Below are 20,257 nucleotides of genomic sequence, written 5' to 3'. Positions count from 1 at the left end.
TAATTTTAGGTACTTCCTCTTACCTATACAGTGAAATTCTTACAAATATGAGAAAATGATGCCTGGAATAACCTGAATGGCTCAAATGCTTCTTCCCATATTGCCCTCGGTACCTGCTCAACCAATGAAAAAAGCCAGTGTGATGCATGCAAGAGGCGCCAAGTGATCAGCACAAAGTGCAGGGAGGAGCTATGGGAGAAATCCTGTACTATAATGACTGTCCTCCAAGACAAGTCCACTGGACTCCTCTTTGGAGCCCCTTTCCAAACAGAGAGTCTTCTAATTTACTTTCATGGCTTTCTTTTCACTTTCAAAAAAACTTACTCAGTTTGTTTATATATATAAAAAAAACAACAACTAAAAATAGCCAAAATAAAATAACCTGAGTGGATAGCCAGGAGCCGGGAGTGAGGTATGGCCTTGAATCTAAGACTTTGGGAGATGCAGACAGGATTTTTTCTATTCTCTATATCCCTATTTTTTTTCCTCCAAAGTAAAAGGCTTTTCAAAATCCATTATGATCTACATAGTTCCTCATTTTCTCCCCACTTTAGACATAGTATTTACTATTAATCCACTTCTACCAAAATGAAGTCAAGATATTGATGGACCTTTCAGTGTGCAACAAGACTCACTTTGACGCTTCAGGTTAATTTGAAGGAAACCAGAGACAGGCCTAGTTGAATTTTAAAGGAACTGTAAATGTTCCAGACTCCTTTGTTCTTACAGATTTGCCCTCTTTGGTTGCTGTTCCTACTTTGTGAGCTCATTCTCTCTCTCTCCCTCTCTCTCTCTCTCTCTTTTCCTCTCTCCCCCTCCCCCCCAGTCTCACACACAATAAACCACAATTCACACACTTCCTTCTCTGTTGTTTCAGCATCTCTAGTGAAAGCATTGGTGTTCACCTCAGGCAACCTGGCTCTTCCCAAAGGACATTTGACCATATCCACTATACCTTATGGTCTTTATAACTATGGGTGGAGGGCCAAAGGAAGAGGAAAGGCTACTGGGATCAAGAGGGTTAAGGAGGAAAGATGCTAAACATCTTATGATGCTCAAATTACCTCCATGACAAAGAATTAACTGGCCCGAGATGTCAGTGGTAAAGAGGCAAAGGTTGAGAAACATAGGAGGATGTTGTGATTATATATGAATGTTTAGAGTTATGCGTACATTCAGAACACAGATGGCAATAAACAGTATTATGTTTACAGAATAATAATGTAGAGCTTGGTAAACACCACATTGTAATCATTACAGATATGGGAGGTGAGGGAGGATCAGTGAATAGGGACCCGGTGTATCAGACTACAAAGTTAGAATTCTGGGAGTTAGCTCAAGGGTGCCATGCCCCAGGGGAGGTTCAGCCGCAGCTGGTCTGCAAGACATTCTCTGGGCCTAGGCACTGTCCCTCAGCTCTTCAGATCAAGGCTAGCACTCTACCACTTGAGCCACAGCGCCACTTCTGGCTTTTTCAACTTATGTGGTGCTGAGGAATCAAACCCAGGGCCTCATGCATACAAGGCAAGCATTCCTACCATTGAACCACCTTCCCAGCCCTGCAAAACATTCTTGAAAGCTCACAGAATACACCAAATCCAAATTGCATTCAAAGAAAATAACCTATCTGTGCAACAGCAAGTACTTCATTGAAACTTTTAAATGTGGCAAAATTTAGAATCAAAACTCAAAAATGCCAAGAACATCCCAGCAAATGTGACTAAATTTCTAACAGTCTACAACAGAGTAGGAGCCCAGAGAAAGCTCCTAAGTTAAACCTAAAATGGAAATAAGCAGAGACACTATGGCTTCAATTGGGGAACTTCAATGGAGTGGCTCTACTGGAAAGTTGGTGGATGTTTAGGAAGTGGCGCTCAGTGGGGGGTTCTTAGGTCACTGGAGGTATGCCAGGCAAGGGGCACTGGGACACTCTGGTCCTTTCCCTTTGGCTTGTTGGCCAATGAGTGAAGTGGTTTTGTATATTACAGTCTCCTTATGAGCTACCCTGCCTCTGCAGCAAAGTGATTGGGCCAACTAGTTAAAGATTTAAACCTCTGAAAATGAGAGCCAAAGGAAATCTTTTCTTTTGTTAAGTTAATGATCTTGTATATTTTCTTGTAGAGTCAGAGCGGTAACACAGCTCAGTCTTTTTGATTTAGCCTGATGGACACATTTATTCCAGTTTAACTACCTGTGGTTGCTCAAATATGTGGAAGATGGCAACATGGGTAGAAATTCCTCCCATCCTTACCCCATGCACCTTTACAATTTGATGTTGCAGCTCCTCCATTGAGAGTGTATGCTAGATGGGTGCCAGTGGCTCATACTTGCAACCGTAGCTACTCAGGAGGCTGAGAGCTGAGGATCATGGTTTGAAGACAGCCCAGGCAGAAAAGTCTGTGAGACTCTGATATTCAATAACCTACTTAGAAAAAGCCAGAAGTGGTGCTCTGGCTCAAGTGGTACAGTGCTAGCCTGGAGTACAAAGAGGCTCAGGGACAGCACCCAGGATCTGAGTTCCAGCCCCAGGACCAAAAACAAAACAAAAAAAACCAAGTTTCTCCCTCAATTACCCGTTCCCTTCCTTCCTCCCCCCCAAAAAAAACAAAAAACAAAAACAAGTTACTGGTGGCTCATGCCTGTAAATCCTGTAATCCTAGCTACTCAGGAGACTTAAACCTGAGGATGGAGATTCAAAGTCAGCCTAGACAGGAAAGTCTGTGAGACTCTTACCACCAACTAACTACCAGAAAAGCCAGAAATGGAGCTGTGGTAGAGTGCTAGCCTTGAGCACAAAAGCTCAGAGACAGCACCTAGGCCTTGAGTTTAAGCCTCAACATGCACACAAATTTTTATTTATTTATTTTCTTGTCAGTGGTGGGGCCTGAAGTCTGGGCCTGGGCACCGTCCCTCAGCTCTTCAGCTCAAGCCTAGTGCTCTACCACTTGAGCCACATTGCCACTTCCGGCTTTTTCTGCTTATGTGGTGCTGAGGAATCGAACCCAGGGCCTCATGCATGCAAGGCAAGCACTGAGCCACCTTCCCAGCCCCTACACACAAAATTTAAAAAACAAAAAACCCAAAAGTGAATAGCAAGATCTCCTCTTTTTGAGGAAAGTTGTCCACCGTATTTGCTTTGACTAAAGGGAAAGTGGTGAATGTAATGCAGACTGAACCACAGGCTACCAGGTGAAGAACCCCAGTTTGGCCAGGAGGAAGAGAGAGCCAAGGAACAGACAAGGGCAGGTCCCAGTGGAGGTCCTTGTAGATCTACCCATCTGCCAACTACCAGACAGGTGAGTCCTTGGGAGGCCACCTGGCCTTATCTTTATCACCTGTAGTCTGTAGAGAACTCTGAATTAGAGCCAACCACAGCCGACCAGCCAATTTATAGAATCCATTAATAATAAAATGACTGGAGTTTTAACTAATTAAAATAATTTATTACACAGCAAAATTTGGCTGTGAGAGCATCTACAAGTGCACATAGAGGATGAAGATGAAGGACAGGCTATAGTAATAATTTTCTTAACCAATGCAATTTACTTACAGGTTGTCCTGATTTTACTTGACAATGGCCAACAGTAGTAACGCTGGCTATTTTATTTCAGCAGATTGTTTTCATTGGTAGTATTAATCTCTTACTGTGCATAATCTATACATAAAAATTGAACATAGATGTGTATGTGTAGGAAAAACATACATAGGCCATGGTAGCCTCTGTGGTTCCAGCATTCATTTAGGGGTCTTAGAATACATCCCCTGTAGACATGGCGAGTAGACATGCTGTACTTTGATGCTCCTTCCAAAATAGGAGGGGATGTTTTATGGTTTAGAGGGATTCTTTAATGCATTTGGTCTTGTCTGCTGATATGAAGGCTAAAGGAAGTGTTCCAAATCCTCTATGATTGACATTGCTGATAACATTTGTAGGCTACACAAGAGTGATATAACCAGGAGGTGACTTAATCCAATTTCAATTCCTGTTCACTTGCATCTCTGGATTCAAAACTTAGACCTGGCCTTATAGGAGCTCAAAGACCTCACCCCAGATTCCCAGCAAACCGATAAATGCAAAGCCTTCTAAGCCACTCATTCAGCAGCAGAGCCACCATTGTGGGTGTATAGGGGCTGGGAAGACAGATGTGGAGATGGGGTGGGAGAGATGAAGCTTGTGTGCTGCGGAGCTCATCCGCCAGTCTGTGTTTGGTTCCAAAACTCAGGGTGGGGAATCTGAACAGCATGCTAATAAGTGGATTTGTTCCAGGAAGACATAGCCCTAACTGAAATAATCCTTTCCATTCACTGTTTGAATCCATTTGCTACTTTAAAAAAATGTGGACATCGCTAAGCTATTTGGGCAACTTTTAAATGTGCTTTCAGTGAAGAAGGTTGCTGGACCCGCCTATCTATGTTTATATTGTGTTCTCTGTCCAGGGTAGACGGAGGTGAAGCAAGGATGAAAAATGGAATTTGGAGTCAGGTACCCAAGTCAGAAGCCTCAGAGTTTTCATCTGTACAACAGGGACACATCCCACCACATTCTCAGAGGCCTCAGGTTTTTAAATATAAGCATGGAGAATCACATTGGAGACAAACACCGTATCTGAGAGATGTGCACTACTGGGCAACACATTAGCCTAATCCCTCAAATTCAAGTGAATGTTGAACAACATTTTTATCCCCAACATCTCAATGTACTTGGCTCTCACAGTAATACCTCTTTGAGCTCAAATTTCAAAAGATCCAAATTTATGTTTTATTTGACATCCACTCAATTTTGTAATATGCTGCGCCTTTTAAAGCCACACAAGGAGTTTTTTCTGGCTCCTGAAAGTCACTTCTTTCCACATTAAGATCAAAGGAGTTACGTGGTAATACGGAGAAGGCACCAACTGCACAAATGAGCTTAAGAAGCACTGCCAGAAACAGACACCGCCCCCTCCCCCTTCTCCCTGCAGAATTTGTGTTCTCATCGCAAAACTTAGCTCCTGGCACTTCCAACTTTACAGCAGCTTTTGTGGCATTAGTCATCTTCAAAAGGATGGCACACCAACGGGCTCCGAGTGAAAGCGTTCCAATTGTCTTTAGATATATCCAAAATACACAGAGATGCTGGCAGTACAGAAGACAGGGACATGTAGATTTACACCAAAGGCCAAATCTACAGACATGTGGATGAAATCTATCCTTCTCACTTAAAGTAACATCAAACAGGGCAGAGAGGCCCCCTCAAACTGTGGGGGCCTCTGTTCAGCTATGCTGTGCCATTGCTTTATCCGGACCCCTTCTCCTTGTGTATTTGGTCCTTGCTTTAGATCTTAATAATTTCCAACCTATCAAATCCTGGCCAAACAACCTACCTACCTTGAATCCGACATTGCCAACTATCCCTTTAGTCCCATAAACTCCACATCCAAGCTAATATTCTCTGTGGGAAAAGGATTTATGCCTCCAGAGGGTGTATAACTATACTCTGGCTGCAAGGAAAGTAACAACAGGGGTACCAGAGACTTTGCATAGCCTTCCTGAATTGCAAAGACAAAGATCCATCCACTCTGAAGGTTAAAGAACTGGTAAAGTGCCTGATGCAGACTAGGGTAGGCATTTCTCAGGAGATTTAATGTTACACTGCATTCTCTTTTTGCCAAGGCCCCTATCCTGCCTTAAAACCAAAACCAAAATAAAACAAAACAAAATACAGCAAGGGAAAATGATCCTTTTTTTTTTCATTCTGACTGCAACCACTTGGTCACCATTGGCTAGACTATGATTCCAGGTTCTTTCTACATCACTGCCTTTGCTCTTGCCAAGAGCCAGAATACAGATCCATTTCCCTCATTAACAAGTTAAATGCTTGCCAATTATTTAGGCAATGCTCCCATGTTCAAGGAGATGATTCTAGCACTGAAACACTACCTGCTGACCTGTGTTGGACACACTTTTTCTCTCCTGAATCTTTATTTTATTTTATTTTTTTGGCATTGCTAGGGTTTGAACTCAGGGCTTGATGTTTGCTTGACTTGCCTGTATGGTTGGCACTCTACCAACATGAGCCTTGCCTGAAGATGGAGTCTTACTGACTTCTGTGTATTTTTCCAGACCTCGGCCTCTTAAGTAGGGAGTATTACAGTATTACAATCACTTGCATTTGGCTCTGATTTCTCTCCTTAGGATTCACAAAAAATTACTTTTCTTCTTGAATAGCCTAAAGAGTCTTTCCCAATCCATGAAAGGTAAGGAAGCTCAGCTTCCAGATCTAGAAGCTGGCTTTAAATGTGACTGCTAAGATTCCAGGGTAGTACCAAAAGCCTAATCTACTTGATATGCAAAGCTTTACCTAAGTTTCCCAGCAGAGAACAGCCCTCAGCATAAGGGAAGGGTCTGGCCCTCCATCATGGTCCGTTTCTAGCACTTGACATAGATAAACTCCTGGGACCGGTTTCCATCCAAAGATGAGAAAACTCCTAATTCCACAGTCACAGAAAGGATTCATAAGAAAAGGAAACACAATTATAAATGCTAATAGGATTCTCCTTCCCTCATTTAAATGGAGCTTGAGCCCTGACACAGCTTACTTACTGCTAATTCATAATATTAGTGGAAACGAGTCAATTCACAAGTTATTTATCTCCAGAGAATTGAGATCAGTGGCTTGAGAAAGTCATGGAGGAAATACATTTTCCAGTGACTATATTCTCTGTCCTCCTGTATCCATGTCTGAGCCTGCCATCTAACTGCCAAATCGAGTTTGGAAGAATCCATTAGTAGTTCCTTAAGAGGCTGAGATCTGAGGATCCTGGCTCAAAGCTAGCCAAGCAGCAAAGTCTGTGAGACACACTTAAGCCAGCAAAAAAAGTGGAAATAGAGTGCTGTCTCAAGTGTAGAGTATCAACCTTGAGTGGAAAAAAACTAAGAGATAGCACCAGGCCCTGAGTCCAAGCCCTGGTACTGGCCCAAAAATAAAAATCCATTAGTGGAAAAAAAAAATCAAGCCATGCAGGTTGATGGTAAGGGAAGTTTGGAAGCACAGCTGCTCAACTGGAGATGGTGTCATTGCTTATAGTCATTGCAAAGCAATGTCTTACTTTCATGAGGATGAAATGGTCCTAGGTTGGGCATTCCACTTCATCTCCTCTGGCTGGGGATACATTTGACACTATTTCAAAGCCAAAGCAAAAGGTAGGGAGGAAGAGACAGGTTGAAGCATATAGAAAATGGTTTTCCTATAGGGGCCCTACAGGGTGATTTCTGTCCCTTGTCCTTTTCATATCCTCAGAGCCCAAAAGTGGTAGGGAAGCCACCCTAGCCACTCAAGATGGAGGACCCAGAAAACCTGTCTTACTCCTTCCATATTCTCAAAGTACAGATTGTTCACAAACAAAAAAGAAGCAAAGGAGAAATTCCAACCCACAAAACCCAACCCAGTTTTAAGCTACTGTGCCAACTGTTTCACTTCAATAATGTCATGACCTCTGAATTAAAAAAAAGAGGAAATCAGTCTGAGACGTGGAGAAGCCTGGGGCCAGAGCAGCTTATTTCAGGTTCAGTGACTTGCCGGTGCTTCTAGTTTCTCTCCATTCTGTGTGGTGGAGCTGGCCAACTCTTGACTTTTTCCTTGTTAATAATCCCGCCATGCACTGAAAAGCCCCCATGAAGGCTTAGGGGGAGAGAGAGCAGAGTTGGCTGTTTCCTTGTATAGCAAGCAACTTCAACCAAAAACACATTCGATGTGAACTCCCACCTTTGATTTCTTTCCTTGCCTCATAGCAAAAAGCTGCTCTGGGGCAGTCAAAAGACTCAGAATCCAGAAAGTGCTATGTGGGGACTGTTTAAATCCCTATCATGTATGTGGAGAGGAAAATATAAGAGACAAAGCCTAGTGGATCAAAGGGCTTGTCAGACTGATCCTTCTGGTGAAAAAATATGCCTCCTTAAGGAGGAATAGGGAAGGGTGATTGGGTTGCAATATTAGTGATGGGGAGGGTGGGAGAACTGGGTGAATATCTTCCAGGTATATTAAAAAACACCAAAGTGAGGTTAGGGTTGTGTCTCAGTGGAAGATCCCTTGCCCAGTGCATGTGCAAGGCTTTGGGTTTAATATCTGGTTTTGCAAATAAAAAGTAATATAAATAAGATATTAAAGTGACCTGACCTAAGTCATGGAGGAATGTGGTAGAGTACTTAACTTCTATGACATTCACTCAGCTTATTTCATTCAAGGAATACATATTGGATGTCTACTGCTGGATGTATTTTGTGATTCTAAGACATCTCACCAATGGTCCTTGACTTCAGGTATCCAAGTTCTTGAGTTTTTTCCCCATTCCCAAAGTATGGGCTCCACCAAAGGACCTCATCTCTGGGGTGGTTAGGTTATAGAAGATTTGTCCCTTCATACCTTGCTAGCAGCTATCCATCAGACCTCCTGGGTTTGTATGTTTTAGTAAAACCAATGATTTTATTGGAGAAGTCCACAAAACATGGAAGTATACCAAGGGCATCTGGCCAACTGTTAAAGGAGAGTTAGGACCCACAGCAAACTTTTCTGGAAGGCATGAACTTGGGCAACAAACTCAGTGAGTGGAAAGCAGGTTAGGTTCCCAAGTAAATGTCACCATGGCAACTTGATTGCAGCCACATGAGACACTGAGGTCCAACGGATTCATAGAACCTGAGGGACAGCTGCTGCTTTAAGCTGCTAGCTTTGTAGCGATGTGCCAAAAAGCAAGAGGCAGTCACATGCCAAGACCTGGGCAGCAAGACAGGATCTGGTACTGAACAGATCGCACTCCTCCCCACCTCACCCCGCCATGGCTACAGACTAGGGGCATCTCACAGAGGGGACCAGGGCTCTGAGATACATCCCCACCGTCATCATCTGAACCCTGAGGCATAGCTCTCCAAAGGCAGTTCCCATCTTTCTGAGTGATCACCCCCTGACCTTCATAGACTTACATCCCATATGTCAGTTTCCAGAATTGGGTAAGGAGCACAAGTATATCAACCAGATTCCAACCAGAAAAACCAAGCAAAAAAATAAGGGGGACTGTCCAGGTGGAACAACTACACATTGACACTGTTTGCAATATGTACAACAAAACACAGAAACTCACTGCATTGCAGCACAAAATCCAACGCTAGCTTCATGGGAAAAAATCAGGGCATAGTCTGGTACTACAGACAGCAAGAGCAACTGTTCAGATTCTCAGTACCCAAGCGCAAGTTCATTACAGAACACTGCACTCTTTTCCAAGGGTACTTCTACTCCATGCTTCCTTTTGAGACTGAATGATTGCTCCATTAATGTAGTCTCTGAAGATTGATTACGCATCAGTTCAGTCCTCTAAGCAATACCTCACAGGCCACCCCCAATTCCAAACCACGCTGTCTTATAAAGAATTTGTTGCTGGACGTTATTAGAGAGACTTAAGCTCCCCTGTCTCTGTCCTCTGAAATAAACCTGCTCACTTATCTAAACATTGTACTTCATTCGCAGTGCAAATGGAATTAAGGCATTTGAGCATCTGATTTAAGGGCTTTAGTTAAGCTATGTTTGGGGGTTATGAATAGATTACTTAAATGGACAAACAGCTTTAAATCCACTAATTAGTGAAACTCCTGTCTACTAAGTGATAGTCTAAACAAAGTCTAGCCTCTACATTTCAAGGAAGACTGAGATTAATGTGAACCGAACAGTTTGGCTTTGTGTTTAAAATGCACCTGAGTTCAACAGAGGATAAAATTAAATTGCGGCAAGAAAAGACAAAAATGTTCCCAGCAGTTTGATTGATAGAATGTGCCATTTGTAGCAGAACAAAATGGAAAACCAGCAAGTTCCTGCACAGAAATCATCGCATTGCTGGGCCAACTTTCTCTCCTTTGAGAAAACAGTAAGACTTCTTCATCGAGTAGGAAGTCTACTTATTTAGGCAACTGTACTCAGTGTTCTTGATTCTTCTAGCAGTTGGGTTGGAAAAAATGGTCCCAGTGGAGCTAAGAGTCTGTCCAGGTAACATTTAACCAGAAAGAGGCTCATCTTACAAAACTGCCTTTGACAAGACAGTAAAAGCATAGATGAATAGATCAACTTACACAGCTAGTTGCACATGCAAACCTAACTAGTGGTTAAGTGCTGAAGTTATTTTGAAACCTCATTGATAGATTCAAAACTTCACTTAAATACTCAGTACAGGGTCAGGCACATGTGAAAATTGTAACAACTGATTAATATTTAAATATTTAAATAATCAGTGCTAAACTTCATGCAAATACCCACATCCCCATTCATTAACTCAGATTTCATTTTTTAACTAAGCGCCTAGTTAAGTACCAACAATTATATAAGAATATAGTGCATTGCAAATGTATCTACTATATGAACAAAACAAATATCCAAACCAAAACAGTAAAAAGGGGAACAATTCTGCCCATAAAGTGCTAAAGCCTGTGAGTTATACACAGCAATATAAATATCAACAGAAACAGTATCAGTATTATGTCAAACAGCATTAAGCTTTGTTTTCTTGGACATTTTGCAAACAGGAGTTGCAGTGTTTCCTCACAATCAAGTTTTAAAATTTCTTTGGGCAATGACAGACTGACATTTCTGAGACAGGGAGCTGGCTCCATGATATACAGAAACTATCCAGGTTTCACGGTGCAGTGAATTGTAGGTACCTGTAAACCACTGAAAATTTAGACACAGCTTTTCACAGATGTATCAAATCTAGATCCTGGTTATATTGCCTGTTATTCAAACAGACTAGCAATACACTGGGACATACTAGAGTTTATAATGCTAAGTTTGCCAACGTCAATGCTGCTATATGGTGCCCAGTGCAATAATTCTGCTGGTAGAATGAGCCACACTAAGGCAGCTGGTTAACTAACCAAGAGACATCTTTTTTTTTTTTTTTTTTAAAGTTTTCTAACTTTCTTTTCATTGTTTCATATGGAACCTTTGTATAATGCATTGCTATTGCATGCCTCATTACCTCCCCAAACATAATTTAAGCCATTGTAAATGATTGTTTTGAGAAATAATTGGGTGATTAGATTCTAATAAAGCTTAAGTTTCGGGTGTAGGAACCCACTGCTGAGTATGACAGAATGCAATGACAAGAGGCCTGTCGAGTTCACTGCTGAATACAGTTTACGTACTACCGTGGATCCTCTGAACCTGAAAGTTTATTTTTAAATTATTGCCTGTCTAACACACTTCTCATGGTTGTTAGACAACTAGCCCACACTTAAGCTGGGTGGCAATCAGAGGTTTCATTGAGAAACAACTCAAAGACAAACAGGTTCCAGACAAAGAGCTCCAAAGATATTGAAGCCCCACATGAAGTATGTTCTGAGTTGTTTTTATTTTAAGTTTCAGTCGAGGAATAATGTAAAGTAGTAAGGGACACAAATCTTCAGGATACAACTGGATGCATTTTTACCTAGTAAAAAATATATATTACATAGTATATGTCAATATATAACCTTAGCCAGGCAAAGAGAAATATGGCGAATGCCCTAGAGAACTTCCTTACTCCTCCATATACACATTGAATCATACAGCAGTTTCTTATTTCACCTTCTTTCCCTCATCATTGTATCTGTGGAAATTCACCCATGATCTCCATAGAGCTATACAAAACCCCATCATACAAAATGCCATGAATAATTTAGGCAGTGATGTGTAGTACTGGTGAACACTTTTTTTTTCTTTTCTTTTGGAGAAATGACCTCCAACTTGAGGCAGATTTTCAACCACATGGCATTTGAGAGTGGGGTGTATCACTTCAGGAAGAGGTAAAGCCACAATGAAGTTGAATTTGACCTTTATTCGAATGGTACCAAGTGGTACATACCCATAGTAGGAGGGATTCTCAACCTTACCCATAGGCACCAGCGTCAGCAGAGCACACTCTGGCCAAGAACAAAGATTGGAATAGTTAGGCAGAGCTTGAGGTTAGAGTTCCAGGTCCTTGCTAGATGGCTGACTTTGAGCAAGTCACTTAACCTCCTGGAGACTCAATTCTTTTAACTTGTAAATACAATAGTACCATCACTGAGTATTTTCCCAATGTACTGGTTATTACTGTGACTGGAAAAGTTACTCTGAATATACAGAAAGCTTGATTGGTCAAGAAAAATAATACTGTAAGATTCATTTATTCATTCAGTAATAATTTGCTTTGCTCCCGAGAACTGAATTCAGAAACTTGTACATGCTAAAGATATGCTCTACCACATCTCTCCATAAGCTTATTTTGTGGGCAACCTCCTATTTACATTGTCTTCCACTATTAGAACATGCCTTAGATCATTCAGTATAGTTACACCTGGTATAGTTATACTCTAGAATCTTTTGAAATTCTCAGATAATAAAAGAGAAATTGATACTGACTTCAAGCAGATTTGTAAGTGATATATTAATTCTTCTCATTAAGTTAAACTGTCAAGAGCGAAGAAATCTAAGTTTCATGGTATTTTCTTATTTATCAATCACTTTTCACAAAGAAGTAATCCACCTGCTTATAGTCCCAACCTTTGAAAATTTGTTGAGATGTACAAGAGAACACAATTTTAGTCGGGAGTCTGCACCGAAGATAAACACTCCTTTCAAACTCCTGAGGGAAAGGGGAATTCTGTGTGTGTGATTTTTCTATCATCTGCATTAATAATGAAGAGATAAGCCAATAGCAAGGTTATCTATGAATTTTAGCTACTCCATGCATGGCCTCTCATGGAACCTGAGGGAGATTATAATATTGTCTTGGTGGTCAGGCCACAGGGTACAGAATAATCAGTATAGTATGATAAGGGAAGAGACAAACATGATGGTGACCTCAAACTCTATACTTTCCTTATTTTTTAAAAGAAAAATCTAAGCTTTGACTGTGCATCTGTACAACCAAAACATTCAGCTGAATCTCATTCTAGCAAGCCGATGTTCCTTAGCCCAAGAGTATAAATTACCATACGTATTTTGGGTTTTGAAAAATAGTCATTTTCAAGATTAACTTCATATGTTTAGAAGTCAACATTCCTTGTTCTACTCCATACGGACTGCTTTCTTAGCTTATGCAGTAGAAGTGCATGACGCGTGTTTGTTGGCTACTATGCATGGAATCGAGGAAGGAGACTTGATGTGTGGGTTAAATGGCAGAGCACTACCATGAGAAAAGAAGCTGAAGAAAAATGGGATGCCCTAAGTTCAAGCCCTCATGCTGACACAAAAAGGGGGGGAAAAAGGAAAGAAAGAATTTAAAAAACAAACAAACAACACTTAACTCTGGGTCCCAGTGGCTCATGCCCAGAATCCTAGGATTATGGTTCAAAGCCAGTCAAGGCAGAAAAGCCCATGAGACTCTTATCCCCAATTATCCACCAAAAAGATGAAAGTGGAGCTGTGGCTCAAGTGGTAGCATGCTGGTCTTGAGCAAAAAGCTAACAGACAGTGCCCAGTGCTCAGGTCCTGAGTGTAAGCCCCAGTACTGGCCCGGGCATGCACGTGCACACACACACACACACACACACACCACTTAGAAAGGAGGAAAGGGAGGTCTGAGAAGGTGGCTCAGTGGTAGAGTGCTTGCCTTGCATGCATGAGGCCCTGGGTTCGATTCCTCAGCACCATATAAGCAGAAAAAGCTGGAAATGGGACTGAGGCTCAAGTGGTAGAGCGCTAGCCTTGAGCTGAAGAGCTGAGGGACAGTGCCCAGGCCCAAGTTCAGGCCCCATGACTGGACCCAAAAAACAAACAAAAAAAAAAAAAAACAAAAAAAGAAAGGAGGAAAGGGCACAAATATGCAAATACACAAATCTAACACTTTGATGTTGTTATAGAAAAAAATTGACATTACTAAAAAAAAAAAATCCATTGGTAGCTGAGAAACAGAGATAAGAAAATGACAGTTCTGAGCCAGACTGGGCAACATTAGTAAGAGTCTATCTCAAGAACAAAATTGAAAGGCTGGGCATGGCGAAAGTGGTACTTTACTGTAGAAAGTACTTGGCACTTTATTGTAGAAAGACAGGGGGGGGAGGAAGGAAGGGAAGGACCAAAGCAAAAAGGAAGGAAGGATGGTATGGTATTCTCATTTACCAGAGGAAAATTTATATGTGCTAATATGTAGATATTGCTATGAGATATCAGTAGGGTCAAAATGCCTTTATAGCCCTTCAGCCTATTCAGGTACTGTGAATTTATAAATACTTTCAAACACCTGACAATACAAATAAGCAGTAAACATAAGAGCTCTTTCTGGAGGGTGTGAACAAGAGCAGGCTACATGCTCCTTAACAGAATTTTATGTTGCTCAAAATTAGCGCAAGCATGATTATTTTCAGGGCCACTGAAAAGCAAGTTGCATTTTGGGAAAAAACCCTGCAAATTTCAATATATTTTATACTTGATGTTGATGCATCTGTGTATCATATTTGGTACCTATATCGTGATTTTTTTTCACCTGGGAAGATCAGATTTAGCATACCAGTATTAAATAGGTAAATGATAAAGTTAATGTATATATACCTATACCACAGCTAGTATTTCAGCAAAGACTAACCCAGTGCCATCAGTGGGAATTGTATCATCTTTGTGCCCAGCTACTATCACGTTTCTGATTCACTGTCAGGTATGGTGAAACCAGAGCTTTCTCAGTGACTGGTAAAAGGCTACACTCCTATACAACTCTTTAATCTGCTTTGACCATGTGTGGGTGGATGGATATAGAAGGTGCCAGTACCAAATACCTCCATGGATTGCAGAGACCCCAGCAAGGAGCACATGTGTGCTAAGCCTAAGAAGCTATCTTCCCAAATACATCCAGAGTTAAATCAGCTCTCAGAAAGCAACCACCTCCTTTCCCAGTGAATTGTGATGTGTGTGATTCAAGTGACGGTGTGTGATGACAGGCAAATCCCCCCCCCCCCCCTCCCCGTGACCTCCAGTAGAACAGTCAGCAGAGGGTCAAGCCCGGATATCTGATGTTAAACTGGAAGAACAATCTTGAATTCCGGCTTAGCTAGGATCCCTTTGCACAGACATGAACGCACATCTTGGAGAGGAAGTTTCCAGGCCCTTCACTTCTCTGTACATCTAGCTCAAATGGTTTCACTTACTGCCTTAATGTGGTTAGGTAGGAAACACCTCCGTGGGCAGCAGTATATTGTTTTCTAAAGTACTTTGAGATGCCACACACAGAACCATGTCACCCCACTCCACACTACCCACAGCAACCCTTCAAGATGAGAAGGAGCCCTCCTCACTGAACAGCTCTGGGAGACAGGCCTTTGAGAAAACGGGAGGTGTAGTGACAGTCACAGTTGGAAAGCAACAGTGGTAGGTTCCAGCCTAGGTGGTGTTGATGCTGGTATAACCCAAGTCACTGCCCACCTCATCATAATTCCTATACTTGTACTCATAGATCCCAGAGCCTATGGTCATTCATCTAATCCTTTAAATCCTTAAGGATGGCAAGGAGCACTAAAGATTTAAAGTTGTTCAAAGTTCACTCACACACACACACACACACACACACACACACACACATGGAGGGAAGGGGTAAAGTTTTCAATAATGTAGCTAAGCAAAAACAATAAACACATTCTCTAATTTGATTCTCAGCTGAGAAACAAAAGGTATTCAAAGGGAAAAACAAAAAGAACCCAGGATGAAAAGTCATTCATAGACTGTAAAAAAATGAGATGCTTTTTATTTGGGGATATTTTATCAGAGAATCTTCAGCATACGAAACCGTACTGTCAGTCAGGGTCTCAGAGGAAGATACAGTAGACTAGACAGACAGCGCTTCCCAAGACTTAACAGATAAAGGTCGAGAGCCTTCCAGTTGTAGCACAAGGAAAGGTTGGTCTAGTGAATTCCAGAGCATCACCTTCAGCAACGGGTTTGAAGTGCCAAAGGCACTGCCTGTCAGTGTGATTTAGCATCTTTCTCTACATGAGCTGGAGAGGAGAAAACTCAATACCTCAGGAGAGATTAATGAGGACAATGATGGGATGGTAGCATCTTAAAGTATTATTCTGCAGAGTGTACATGTATGAAGGTACACTAGACATCCTCAGTCTGGCTCCAAGAATCCTCCCTGTGTGTGTACCTGTGCCAAAACTAGAATCAGTTCACACGGAGCCCTGTATGATCTCCAAACCGTCGACATTCCCCTCCCGAACACTCTTACTGCATCCTGGCTCTGCTGGCTTCCCGTAATTCACACAGTAAAAAGATGCCTCTAAGCCCCAAAGTGTGCATATGCAGACACCATTTTCAAAGCCTGGTGTCATAAACTATTTATTTTCATTGATTACAGAGGACCTACCAATTCACAACCCTTGCAATTCCTACACCAAGTATCTGCGTGCAGAGAAAATAGAAAACAATTGAAAAGACAAATGAACGCCCAGGCGCTTAGAAATGCGAACGAGTTGTGCAGAACAGGATGCGGGTGTTCTGCAACATTACTTAGTCTAGAAATATGAAGCAATACAAATGCTAATGGGGCCGTATGCTGCCTTGCAAACTCTATCGCCTTGTTGGTTAACTTTGCACACACACACCAGTCCCATCTCCCTGACAAACTTGCAAAGCAGGACCCTGAGTATCCTTCTCTCCTTCCCTCCCTCCCTTGCACCCACTTCGGTGCCAAGTATTGTAGACATCATTGAAATATATCTCTGCTGACTGGATAAATGCCTTCATATTACGGAAGCATAAAAGGGTATTTACCTATTTTGTGCTTAATGCTGCCACGCTGGTGAGAGTACTCAGCACCTGATTATGAAACGTCTGATATAATCTATAGTGAAATAAAATCAAGTGATCCAGTACGTTGAAGGAAATAGGGCCTCGGACAGGAGTTGGTAGCTGAGTGGCAATTAGTTCTTTTGATAGGTGGGTTTTTCTCTTCACCCTTTTCCTTCAGTTGAAGTCCCAACAAGAGAGAAACCACACCAGTAATTTGAACACAGAAAATTTCATCCAAAGAATGGCTAACAAGTAAAAGGTGTTTAATTATGAACAAGGAGTGGGGAGGGGAGATGGCCCTAATGGGAACAAGGAAAGCTAGTGTGGAAAATGGCTATTATCTCCAAGGGAGAAAGAATGAACAAAAAAGAAACTAAGAATTCACAAGCCTGCACCCTTTGGAGGGGTCTGACAATCTTGGGAGAGCATGAGAACCTCACAGAAACATGCAACCTATGATAAAGACATAGTGAGAGGACATCCTGGAACACAGAGATGGTCCACTACAGAGTCAAATAGCTGGGATGAGGCTGGTCAGAGCACATATTGAAGAATGGTTCATGGAGTATAGGGGAATGTACCTGAAATACAGCCCCCACGAGGCCCAGATGGATGGGGTGGAGTTAGCAGAAGTAGCCCAGCCGGTAGAGAAGAAACTTGCTAGAGGCTGTGGGTGTTGAAAAAGCTGTGTCTCCACTTCCTGGTCCCCTATCTACCAGGAAAAGAAGCCCCACCCACTTGTCCTTTACGCTGCTCTCCACTGCCCTCTACTGACAAAGTCTAATGCACTAGTTGTCTAAAGAGATGTTTACAAGGATTCATTCAGCTGCAGCTCTCACGGTTGGACAAAGAAAAACGGAATGTGTACAGAGAATCAATAAATGGCTAACTACCAAACTTTGCATTGAAGAGTCTTAGCAAGAAGGGAGAGATTACTACTGGTTCATCTCCAAAAGTTGTTAAAAATTCTGTAAGGCATTGATTAAAAAAGCTCTTTCCCTCTGAAAGAATGAGAAAAAACCAAAAAACAACCTAGTTCTTGGTACAGTTGCTGGCAGAAGGTGTCCAATAAAAACATAAGAAACAAATGAGCAAATAAATGTTTCTAACTGTTTTAATCTTAAATTGTGACACTGATTATTGTGGTATATCTGAAAGAATATCAGCATGTAGAAACCAGGATATAGTTTTGCATATTTTCTTTTTTTTTTTCCTTTTGTTTTGGCGGTCGTGGGGCTTGAACTCTGGGCTTGGGCGCTGTCCCTGAGCTCTTCAGCTCAAGGCTAGCGCTGTGCCACTTGAGCCACAGTGTCATTTCCTGCACATTTTCTGTGTGACAAGCTCAGTTTAAAGAAGCTTCTACTGTCTTATGTAGTAATATTTTAATCAAAACTCAATAAGGGAAAAAAATCTTCAGTGAGGTTCTAATTTATTTTACACACTGGAATTTACAACAGAACTCAACATTCTTGGAGCTCACAGGTTGTTGTTTAGGACATAAGCTATATTTGGGGTGAATAACAAAAGCTATCTTCATCATAGCAACCTGGTGTATGCATATATTGTACACATAATTTCTGGTGAGGTCATAGGAATGTACCTTTATAAATAATTCAGAAACTTCCTTGTTATGAAAACTTAAAAGATACACACATCTCAAATTAGGAGGTGATCAATCATTTCATACAAGTATCTTTCATGATGTAAGTGAATTCCCATATAGACATTTGTTACAGCTGCCTCCCATAATGCACTGCAGAATCTGATTCTCCTGACATAATTCTGATAGAGAAACAATCCATCACAAGCACACCAATGATGAAAGTGACATATGGTCATGTGTCTGTAAATTCCATTTCTCCTACTCTTCCACATTTCTTTTGTTCTCAGTCTTAACTGGAACACCTTGAACACTTCTCATTCATAGGTAGGAGAGATTTTTGTTCAATAAATGAAATCAACTTAATGCTGAGAGCAGTCTGACATTGGTACCTCTAGTGAAGATAATAAGAACAACAATAATAACAAGAGCTATCATGTTGCTTTTCTATAAGATTCTTATGTTATTGGAGACACCAAATGATTGCTTAGAAAAGAGACAAGAGTATAAGTTTTGCACTCAAAGGCATTCAGAGTTACAGAAACAGCTAAAGTTAAGATCCTCAGTACATAACTGCTACATTGGAGGTAGCTTTGCTATACTACTACATGAAACAAGCTAGTATGTCTTCCTGTTCCTAGTAGAAAAGACAATTTTACTGAATGTATTATGAGGGAGATCATTAAGAGATTACAGAAGGCTGGAGGGGTTGATCCATAGTACAGCACTTGCTTAGCACCCAACAAGGATCTATGTTTGATTCAGAACACTGCAACAAAAGAAAAATACTGCAAAGGGCCAAATGCAATTAGGACTGAGACTAGAATAGAATTAAGTATGACAACACAGCACAGATAACATCTAGCTGTTTCGTAGCTTTCATATCACTTTTCTGCACAAGTTAGGACTTTCTGCACAAGAGAGGCCCTGCTTAGTGCACATCTACTAGAATATACCATCACAGGCTACCTAACGCTTACCCTAGACTCCAGAAACACAAAGAAAACTGCTCCCTATTAAGTTGGTGAAACAACTCTGACTCTCTTGAGATTCCATCTCCATCTGTATGACAAAGTGATGCAATTACTAGACAATCTGTCCATCTTATGGTTTCCTTTTCAGTTTTCCTAGAGATATTATAGCTTTACTTGAGAGGTATTACAGTCTGAGTAATTATGTGAAATGCATGGGACTATAAGCCTTTCAGATTTCAGATCTGTTTAGATTTTAGAATATTTAGATAATCTTGAGGATGGGACTCAAGTCTAAACATCAATGGTACATGTACACCTTAAACACATAGTTTGAAGGTAATTTTATACAATATTTTAGAATATGTCCAAACACACAAAGTCAAGCAAATTTTTATCTATGGTGTTGTGTCAGTGTATTTGAGACACTCAATACCACACACACACACACACACACACACACACACATACACACACTATATCTGTAAAGATACCCAATGTGTGTGAATATAATGGTTATATTTCTGGAAAGGAATATAATGTTTATAAAAATATTTCAATGATCCCTAGGTTGGTGTTAGAATAGAAAAAAGTCCTATTAGAAATCTTCACATTTAAACAGAGATTGAGTCTGTTGTGCTTTATTGCTGTATCCTAAACATCTAGCATAATGTTCATTAAACAGCTGTTAATTGAATAAATGAATGAACTTGAGAATAGATTGAGGCATCCACATTGGCCTAAGAACACTGGGTGACATGCTACTGGATAAATGCCTAGCTCTTGATTCTCAAATTATACATCATCAAGTGTTCCATGTCCTCCCTCCATATTGTAGAATCTGTATTTAAAGAAAGTGAGCCCCTCAGCCACCAAAACAGGAAGTGCCAAATTGCATCCACACTGAGAGTCTGCTACATATTCTTT

General features: G+C 41.1%; 1 protein-coding gene across 3 annotated transcripts in view; it reads right to left on the bottom strand.

The window, feature by feature from the left end:
- Positions 1-20,257, bottom strand: part of Ptprg (protein tyrosine phosphatase receptor type G) — a 689,215-nt gene that overhangs the window by 160,667 nt on the left and 508,291 nt on the right. The gene's annotated exons all lie outside the window — the stretch shown is intronic.

This window comes from Dipodomys spectabilis, unplaced genomic scaffold (assembly GCF_019054845.1).
Source record: "Dipodomys spectabilis isolate Male_0828 unplaced genomic scaffold, ASM1905484v1 ptg000054l, whole genome shotgun sequence".
Taxonomy (NCBI): Eukaryota; Metazoa; Chordata; class Mammalia; order Rodentia; family Heteromyidae; genus Dipodomys; species Dipodomys spectabilis.
Note: the sequence above shows the minus strand (reverse complement) of the source record. Positions and strands in the feature narration are given on the sequence as shown.